At 35.6% G+C, this 11,061-nt stretch overlaps 1 pseudogene; it reads left to right on the forward strand.

Annotated features, from left to right (window-relative positions):
• The first annotated feature begins 9,358 nt into the window (after positions 1-9,358).
• On the forward strand, positions 9,359-10,403 carry LOC101028017 (methionine aminopeptidase 2 pseudogene; annotated as a pseudogene).
• The last annotated feature ends 658 nt before the right edge of the window (positions 10,404-11,061 follow it).

Here is an 11,061-nt window from a genome sequence, read left to right on the forward strand (position 1 = left end):
AATTTAGGTTGAATTACTCACCCGGGCCCAGCCAGAATAAAGCTGGTGGGGAAAAGTCAGCCTTAGGAGGTTAAGATAAACTGCATTTCTCTTTGAAGGAAGGAAAATTTCCAAGAGGAATAGGGAAATTTCTCAACTCCATTGAGAAGTCTGACTTTAATCTTTAACCCAAGTGCCTGCATCTGGGGTAAAGTGAGTAAAAGGATAGAAAGTCTTCCTCTGCTTGGAAGATGACATCAGAAATGGGGAATCATAATTTTCTTCTAACATGCTACTTCTTGTAGTAAGAGACCTAAAATATAAAACCTAAACAATTAAAAAAAACACACTAAGATTTGAACACAGTATACTTTTCCTACAAGACAAATGGCAGAAATTAGTTAATGGAATAAGGAAATTACGTATAACATGCCTAAAGCTGGACAAGAGAAAACAAGGCAGAGATGGAACGAGATATAAATTTTAAGAAAAGCAGAAAGGTAAAGGAATTATTCTGTCTTGCTGCTAAGTAATGACTGGTACTGAAGCAATGACATTTGAGCGGTAGGCTTTCCTAGAATTTGTACACTGTCTTTTTGTTTTGTTTATCACATTTATTCTGTTTTCAAATATATCTAAGGAATCACTGATGTACACATTTGTAGTTATAAAAATCCGAATATTAAAAGTGTTTTAGCTTAGACCATTGGGTCTTCTAAAAATAGTCAAAGGCTCACCTTATAGTTAGATGATTTAACAAATGCATAATATTGCAGATTTACAAATTATTTTATTATTAGTAATTAGTGTTCCTTCTCCACATGAAATGTATATTTCTACAAATGTATATATCTATTTATGCTTACTCAGTAAGCACTTATTAGGTTCATAACTGTAGCAAGCTGTGTGCCAGAACCTAAGATTCAAAATCGAATATGACACTATTTCTGCCCTTGAATAGTTTTGATTCCCCTAGGAAAAGAGACAAATTATTGATTATCATATAGCATGAAAGATGCTAAGGTAATGGCATGTAGAGAGCACTATGGGAGACAAAACATCTATGTCAGAACTTAGAGATCAAAAAAAGTGGTGTTTGAGTTAAGGCATGTCTGTGCATACATGTGTGTGTGTTTTAACTTTTATTTTCATGCAATTTCAAAAATGGTTGTTCTGGAACATTTGACAATAACTTGGAGATGTGATGCCTGTTTACATTAATATTTGAATATATTATTTCCTTCACACAGGAACATACAGTTCTATGATCTAATCCATAATCTTTATTCAAATTGAGTCAACAATCCTAAAAATGTGCTGCATTTGTTTCTTTCCACAGCTCAAGGTCTATTCTGGATCACTTGTTGCATTTCGTTGCCATATCTCTTCAGATTTTTTCCCTCAGTCTCTATCTTGACCTTGATCTTTTTGAGAACAGAAGGGTTATTTTGTAATTCAATTTGCATTCCTTTGATGTTTCACATTGTTACATTCAAATCATGATTTGTGTGGCAGGACCACCACAGGAGTGATAGTGTGCCCTTCCCAGGAAGCATGTGATACCCACTTGTTCCAGGATTTGATCACTTGATTAAGGGGCTGCTCACATTTGACATTGTGAAAGTACTGTTTTTATTTTTGTAATTAAGGAGTGTTAATGATTTTTGCAGGGAAAATTTGGGTAGTTCGAAACATCTGATTTTTTTAAGATGTTTTTCTAGTTTTGGTTGTTATAAATAAAGCCTCTATGGTGAGTGTCAGGGAAGGGTTCGTAAATACATTGTGTTGTCAGGGAAGATTTCACTGATAAGGTAATAATCCATTAGAAGTGTAACTTGGAAACCAGTTTGAGTAGGAAATTATTATTTGTATAATTTAGAATAGGTTTGGACTCAAGAATCAAAATTCTCAACCCAACATAACAGAAATAATTTGTGCTTTATTACATCCCTTAAAAAGTCTAGAAATAAACTCTCCCAGGATTGGTCTAGTGGCTCCACTTTTTCATCAAAGAACCCAGGGTTTGTCTATTCTTTGGAACCACTATTCTTTATATTTCATTTGCTTAGGTTTATTTCATCAGAATCAGCATCTGCTTGACTGCCTCCTTGATTCTAGACACCATGGGTTTTTTCAGTGAAGGAAAAACTATGCAACTAGTTAAAGTGTCTGCTGCACTAAATGAGCGCAGAAATATGGAAAGAGATTTTGCTTCTGCATTCTTCAAGCAATACCTTCTATAAGAAGGTACATGCTTCAAAGTGTCAGCTTCACACTTTCATACACAATTAATTATCATACCACAAAATAATGATACTATTTTTGCTTCTGCTCAATATGCTACCACTATCCACTGTTTAAATGGAAATGTTTTCATCTCTTCCAAAACCGGATGATATTTAGTCACCTTATTTGTCATATTTTACACAAGTCAATATCAATTTCTTTTCCAGTTCAGTCACAATCTTACCTGGTCATATATTCTAAAAATTAAAGTTGCAATTTTATCATTCACTAACACACAAGAAATAGAGGAAATGTAATTGAAGGAAGAAAGAAGAAAGTGTGCATAACTGTTTTCAGTCACTCTGCTAGAGTTGATATTTATCCTTTCTCCTTTTACTTACCAATTTAACGTTACCTTTGTCCTTACTCTATCTTTGGGATGGTTGCTTGGTACGATAACTCAAGTCTTTCTCCCTCAAAGTTTCATGGCTTTGTTGACATGCATTTATTACCAGTTTCTCAAGCATTTTAAGTTAACACCTTTGTATGATAAAGACACATTTGTGTTATGCTATAGATGATGCAGGGAAGGTAGTGAGCCATATTATAATTATAAATAAAATTTATAACTGAGTCCTATAAAGTCACTATATTAGCAAGTAAATAAATATAGTAGAGTATATTATATAAATATATATAAAGTCACCATGAGGAAAGTTAATAAATATAGTAGAGTACTTCAAAATTAATAATGACATTAGGAGTCAAACTGTAGGTGGAAAATTACCTCAAGCTGAGCCAGTCAGATTCTTTTTGCCAGAATTTGTAAACTAAACTAAGACATTCTAGTTTCAATTGGGGTGGATCTCTTGCACAGAGGAGATATAAAAATTTGAGATGGTAATGTAGTGTACTTTAACATACACATTAAAAGCAGAGAAAACCAATTTGCAGAAAAAGAAAAATAAAGAGATAAGAGAGAAAGAGAGAGACAGAAAGTCATAGTGCAACAAAACATTCCCTAGGTTCTGATAGTATTTTTACATATTCATATATAGCGGGCTCTAGACTTTCTAAAGGGACTTGATGTATTTCTTATCTTCGCATTATAAAATTACTATATGTTCCAATATGTAATTCCTCACCAACATCCCCCTTAAAATATCTGCTTAATTTAGCTAAGGTTATTATATTTCACTTTCATTCACTGAGTTCTAACTCTAATATGGCTTCCTAAATTATTTTGTCCTGAAACCTGCTTTTTGTCCTCTCACAGTGTGAAAATTTCTTTGCAGAAACAAGGAAAGAAACATACCTTTTTAACTTATTCTGTAAAATTATTTTGTCCATGTGATTTTGACACATTCCCCTCAAATTCTCAGGATAAATGCTTAGCAAGGCATTTCTTATGTCAAAATATAAAAGAATGTTTAGCAAAAGAGATGAGAGAGGCATTTCTCAATAAGTCTGTATTAAGTGCTTACAACCTATAAAAAGCAGTATCAATATTTATGGAAGATAAAGTTTTATGCAAATTAAATGTGCTGTGTATGATTCACAAGAAGAATATTTCACATTCAGTTGACTGAGAGGTGATTTAATTTCAATATCCTAAATACTTTTACATAAAAAATAAAACAGTGAACCTAGAAGTGTTACTTTGGGGAAGCTAAGTAAAAATTTAAGTACATGCACAACATATTTAAATTCAAGTGAAGGGGGATATCTCAAAAACTGAGTGATTCACTTTGGTGAGTACAGCCTCTGACAAATATGTCTAAATGCAAACTGGGGAGAATTAAAACATTTATTATTTTTTCCATTGAAGCCTCTGTGTTTTCAGATTGGTCATTTAACCACATTTGTTCCAGGTGGCTGTTCTGAAACATCCCTCACATATTCAAATTGTGTTTGAAAACACATGACAAAACCACTTATTTTGACTAGAGAAGTAACAATAATTTTTCAATAGCAGACCAAAATCGTGACAATTGCTTTCCAATGGGAGCCTCTCCCTCACAATATCATAGCCATTTGTTTTCACAAACTGTGATTTCTTCACAAGTTGGTTTCTGATGTTCTCCAGGATGCTAACTTACCAAGAGAGTTGCACTAGCTACTTTCTCAAATAGGTCTTCTACTGATATAACATATGTGAACATTTCTGCTTGTTTTTATTTGACTAAATTATAATTCCTTTGAATTTTGCCCTAAGGTAGTTTTCAGGTGAAGGTTAAAATTTGAAACTTTTAATGAAATAAATAAATATACTTAGTAATATATTATTTTCCTAAAAGAATAAATATGCTTTCAAAAATAATCCACCTAATAAGTTTCTAAGTTTTACTTTCATATCATCAATGATGTTTTAAAGTTGTTTAACACATGAAAAACCCCACATACATACTTATAAACATATTCACACTATACACAACCATACACAGACATAGCCAATTCAACGCTTTTTTTTTTTTTTTTTGAGTGCCTACTATGATCCACAAAGCTGGAAATGTAACAGTGAGCAAGTAAGTTATGGTTTCATTCTCAGCAACCTTATATTATAGTGGGGATATGCAAGGGAAAGTAATCAATAGACACTGAGAACATACTAAGGGAAAAGTTAGGAAAGGGAATATATGGAAGAGTGTGTTTATTTAGCTACCCCTCCCTATTTAGCTACCCCTCCCTTCATGATGTAACTTCTGCCTTCTCTAGAAGTATGTGTGTTCAGTCTAATTCTTAGAAATAATCTGTCCTCCTTTTCAAATCACACTTAACTCACTAGTTAGGGTAGCTATTATCAAAAAGACAAAAACTAGCAAATGCTAGTGAGGATATAGAGAAAAGGGGAACTTTTACACACTGTTGGTGGGAATCTAAACTGATACAGCCACTATGAATAGTGTGGAGTTTCCTCAAAAAATATGAACCGAACTACCACAGAATCCAGCAATCCCACCACTAGGAATGTATCCAAAGGAAACGAAATCATACCAGGGAGACATATGCACTCCCATGTGTACTACAGCACTATTCACAACAGCCAAGATATGGAATCAAACTAGGTGTCCAATAACAGATGAATGGATAAAGAAAATGTGGTATACATACACAGTAAAATGCTATTCAGCCATTAAAAAATGAGGTCAGATCAGAGTGTGGTGGTTCACACCTATAATCCCAGAACTTTGGAAGGCCAAGGCAGAAAAAACACTTGAAGCCAGGAATTGGAGAACAGCCTGGGCAACAAAGCAAGACTCCATCTCTATAAGAAATTGAAAAGATTAACTAGGCTTGGTGATGCACATTGGTGGTTCCAGCTACATGGTAGGCTGAGGTGAGTGGATCACCTGAACCTGGGAGTTTGAGGCTTTCATGAGTTATGATTGCACCATTACACTCCAGCCTGAGGAACAGAGTGAGACCTTTTCTCTAAAAAAAAGAAAGAAAGAAAGAAAAGAAAAAGGAAATTCTATCATTTGCAGCAACATGGATGGGGCTAGAGGACATTATGTTAAGTGAAATGAACCAGGAAAAAAAGTTAATCACTGCATGTTCCCACTCGAGAGGAAGCAAAAATATGCTGATCTCATATCAAGGGTGGGGGAAAGGAGGAATAGGAAGAGATTCGTTAAAGGTTATAAAATTACAGACAGATAGGAGGAAGAAATTCTAGCATTCTATAACTCTGTAGAATGACTATAGTTAATGATATATTGTATAGTCTCAAATAGCTAGAAGGAGGATATTCAATGTTCCCAACACAAAGAAACAATAAATGTTTCAGATTATTGATATGCTAATTACCCTGATCTACATATGTCAACTTAAATATATATATATATATATATATATATATATATATATAGAGAGAGAGAGAGAGAGTTCATTTTTCCATATCTACATACAGGTGATTTCTTATATGTGAATTATTCATCTTTATATACTTTTATTCACTGTGAAAACTCAGGTCTCTTTACACTTCTGGTCATGAGATTTGTGCTGGAATTTTCCTCCAACCAAAAGTACACAAGGCAGGTGTTTTTAGAAACAGGGCAACAGACAAAATGCGATCCTAAAGAGAAAAGAAATATATGTTGAATATCAGGACCACGCAACATTTTACAACCTTAGAAGAGCAACCTTAGAAGAGGGAGAAGCTGAGTGAAGTGAGTGGGGCTGGGTCAGAGTTCAGGGCTGCTAAAATAAAGTGGACGGCAATTTAGGGGCAGAATTTCTCAGAGAAGATGCTAAAGGAAATGACCCCATATGTTTAGTTAGAGTCACTAAAAGTTATGGAGTATCAATCAAAAATAACAAATAATAGCATTTCACAGCATCTGAGCTATTCTTTTTATTTTCTTACCAATTTTCTGTGCTCACAATGAACATAAGCTCTGTGAACACAGCTCTATTGCTCATTCTGTATTCCTAGCAGAAGAATACCTGATACGAAGTAGGTACTCAATAAATATTTATTGAGTTAAGTGACTCTCACACAACTGGAAGTCCTGAGATAGAACAAGGTCAAGGCAAATTAAAGTGAAGACTCCATCTCAGTTCCTCTGTGCTGCTTCCAGGTCAACTATCTTATGTGAATAACTTTGTTCTCAAGCTGGCCTCTCTTGTGGCCAAAACATGATTGTCAGTGGCCTCTAGGACAGCCCATTTTCTAGATTTCATGTAGTAGGAGAGAGGAAGAGTAACTCTTTTATTTGTGGAATAAAACATTTCTCTTCTAGTATGTTTGGGCTATATCATGTCTTAGGTAAACTCAAAGAATAAAAATAATCAAAGGCTGGAATACTCTGTGCTGATCGGATTAAATTTGGGTTCCTGAATTGATTACTTGCTTGACTGAGTGTGGAATGGGGATTAGATTATTAATAATTTAGATTGATCAAGGGTGGCGTCTGAGCTAGAAACAGACTCAGGTTTCCCTGAGTCACAGGGGTAGTATGAAGGAGGAATGGGTTCTTCAAGAACATCCCAAGTTCTCTTATGGAGGTGTAAGGAAACAATGAATATTGAGCAGGCAATCATTATTGTCCATTATATTTTTTCACTACAGATATATTTCAAAGATTTTATTCTCAAGCCGGGTGCAGTGGCTCAAGCCTGTAATCCCAGCACTTTGGGAGGCTGAGGCGGGTGGATCACGAGGTCAAGAGATCGAGACCATCCTGGTCAACATGGTGAAACCCCGTCTCTACTAAAGATACAAAAAATTAGCTGGGCATGGTGGCACGTGCCTGTAATCCCAGCTACTCAGGAGGCTGAGGCAGGAGAATCGCTTGAACCCAGGAGGCGGAGGTTGCGGTGAGCCGAGATCGCGCCATTGCACTCCAGCCTGGGTAACAAGAGCGAAACTCCGTCTCAAAAAAAAAAAAAAAAAAAAAAAAAAAAAAAAAAAAAAAAAAAAAAAAAGATTTTATTCTCAGAAGTACAACAAACAGAAAAATAAAATATTCTAAGAGAAATGTATTTATTTATCACAAAGTAACTGTTTAAAATGATAGACCTTTGAAGATAGTTTGGGGAACAACTACTAACCTATCAAAAATGTTTAAGTTTGTCAGTACTGAAATAACACTACTAGATCTGTTCTGTTCAGCATTGTGCTCACAGTTCTTAACACAGTCCTTAGCATAAAGAAGATGCTCAGCTGGGAGCCGTGGCTCATGCTTGTAATCCAACACTTCGGGTGACCTAGGCAGGTGGATCACCTGTGGTCAGAAGTCTGAAACCAGCCTGGCCAAACTGATGAAACCCTGTCACCACTTAAAAAATAATAATAATAATAATAATTATCCAGGCACAGTTGTGGGCACCTGTAATCCTAGCTACTTGGGAGGCTGAGGCAGGAGAACCACTTGAACCTGGGAGGCAGAGGTTGCAGTGAGCTGGGATCATGCCACTGAACTCCAGCCTGGGCAACAGAGTGAGACTCCACTCCATCCAAAAGAAAAAAAAGAAAGATGCTCAATGAGTACTTGAAAAATTAATGATTGTATTCATGTATTTGTTTTTGTAGAGATAAAACCACAAGCTTTTGGTTTTTTTTTAAAAAAAGAAACCGTAAGTTTCCCGCAGAGAAAACCCAGCATACCTATTCTACAAATGCCCCTTGCTTCCCAGTAATATTGTTTGCAAATTATTCTATTCATGTATATGAATTAAAGGATTTATCAGAGTGATTCTAGATAAAACAACAATACAAAAGCCTAAGAGATCAAAATCTACATCTTGCCACTTGGTGTTTTATTTGTTCTGTTTTTGCTATTTTTTTCCCTCTTGTTCTGATTTCTCTTACGTTAATATATTTTATAATAATCCATTTTTATCTTCATTATCAAATTATTTATGCTTTTTATAGTCTAGTGATCTATGTTTTTGATACATACTTTCAATTAATCAGAATCTTGTTTTAAATAACTTATATACTATTTGACAAGAGTTTAAGAGCCTAATAACTGTGTATGTCTAATTCTTCCCTCTCATTCTTCATGCTACTAAGGTCATACATTTTCTTTTAAACACTTCATAAACATAATATGTTACCGGTATTTTTTCTTTAGACATTAAGTTATCTTTTAGAGTAAATTTTTAAATTATTTTATTTTCATTTATCCCAGTCCCAGTGCTCTTTATTTTCTTAGAATATTCACATTTCAATCTGATATCACATTCCTTCTGCCCAGTGAATTTCTTTTAATGTTTCTTGCCATGTAGATCTTCTTAAAATAAATTATTGGATTTTGTTTGTCTTAGAAAGCCCGTATTTATACTTCATTTTCAAAAGATATTCTTGCCAGGTAAGAAATTATGGAAAGACAGTATTTTTTTTCAGCTTTTGATGAGAAATCAGCTATATGAAGACGGCAACAGAGATAGAATAACTAGAAAGAAGAAGAAAAAAAAAAAGAAGCAAGAAACAGAAGTTCAAATAGACCTTCCCTCAGTTCCAATATGTGACTGTATGTATCCTAAAGGTGTATTTCCTGTTAGGGAATGTGAATGTGAATACCCACCCACACAAGATGGATGGGAAACTATGAGTGAAGAAAAGAAAGCATTAGATCAGGCTAGTGAGAAGATTTGGAATGGGCTTTGAGAAGCTGCAGAAGCACATCAACAAGTTAGAAAATATGTGATGAGCTGGGTCAAGGCTGGGGTGATAGAAATCTGTGAAAACAGGAAAACTGTTCATGCAATCTAATAGAAGAGAATGGATTAAATTCAGGCCTAGAATTTCCTGCGGGATGTTCTCTCAATAATTGGGCTGCCCATTATACTCCCGTTGCTGTTGACACAACAGTATTGCAGTACCATGACATCTGTAAAATAGATTTTGGAATTGGTATGTGTGACAGGAGTATTGATTGTTGACTGTGTCCTAACTCTCACTTTTAATCCCAATTATGATACATTATTAAAAGCTGTAGCCGGGCGCGGTGGCTCAAGCCTGTAATCCCAGCACTTTGGGAGGCCGAGGCGGGTGGATCACGAGGTCGAGAGATCGAGACCATCCTGGTCAACATGGTGAAACCCCGTCTCTACTAAAAATATAAAAAAATAGCTGGGCATGGTGGCACGTGGCTGTAATCCCAGCTACTTAGGAGGCTGAGGCAGGAGAATTGCCTGAACCCAGGAGGCGGAGGTTGCGGTGAGCCGAGATCGCGCCATTGCACTCCAGGCTGGGTAACAAGAGCGAAACTCCATCTCAAAAAAAAAAAAAAAAAAAAAAAAAGCTGTAAAAGTTGCTACTAGTACTGGAATGAAGTGCACTAGAGCTGATGTTCATCTGTGTGATGTTGGTGAGTCCTCTGAAGTTGAAATAGATGGGAAGACATAGCAAGTGAAACCAATCCATATCTAAATGAACATTCAATTGGGAAATACAGAATACTGCTGGGAAAACAGTGCCCACTGTGAAAGGAGGAAAGGCAACAAGAATGGAGGAAAGAGAAATGAATGCAATTGAAAACTTTGGTTGTACAGAAAAAGGTTTCGTGGTAATATGAGATGTTCACATTACATAAAAAATTTGATGTTAGACATGTACCATTAAGTCTTCCAAGAACAAAACAATTGTTACATATCATCAATGAAAATTTTGGCCCTCTCACCTTCTGCCACAGATGGCTGGATTGCTTAGGAGAAATAAAATACTTGATAGCTCTGAAGAATCTGTGTGACTTTGGAATTGCAAACCAATATCCATCATTTTGTGACAGTAAATGATTGTATACAATGCAATTTGAACACACTATATTGTTGAGTCCAACATGTAAAGAAGTTGTCAGCAGAGAAAATGACTCTTAAATTTAGTCCAAAACCACATTTAATACCTTTATTTCCTAAACTTTGTTGGAATACATACTATTTTAACAGTGGCCCTATATAATATTTTTATCTGTGCTTAAAAAAGAAAGAATCTGGCCGAGCATGGTGGCTCATGCCTGTAATCCCAGTACTTTGGAAGACCAAGGCATGTGAATCATCTGAGGTCAGGAGTTTGAGACCAGCCTGGCCAACATGGCAGAACCCTGTCTCTACTAAAAATATAAAAATTAGCCAGGTGCAGTGGCATGTGCCTGTGTAGTCCTAGCTACTTGGGAGGCTGACACTGGAGAATCACTTGACCACAGGAAATCAAGGTTGCAGTGAGCTGAGATTGTTCCACTGCACTCCAGCCTGTGTGACACCACGAGATTCCATCCCAAAAATAGTAACAATAAAATAAAATTAAAAAGAAGGAATTGATCAAAGGCAAACAGTCTAATATAATGAGCCAAAGAAAAAATCTTTCAGGACTTCCAAATGTTAACTGATTTTCCCCTTCCTATCTAGAAG

The sequence above is a fragment of the Saimiri boliviensis genome, chromosome 5, assembly GCF_048565385.1.
Source record: "Saimiri boliviensis isolate mSaiBol1 chromosome 5, mSaiBol1.pri, whole genome shotgun sequence".
NCBI lineage: Eukaryota > Metazoa > Chordata > Mammalia > Primates > Cebidae > Saimiri > Saimiri boliviensis.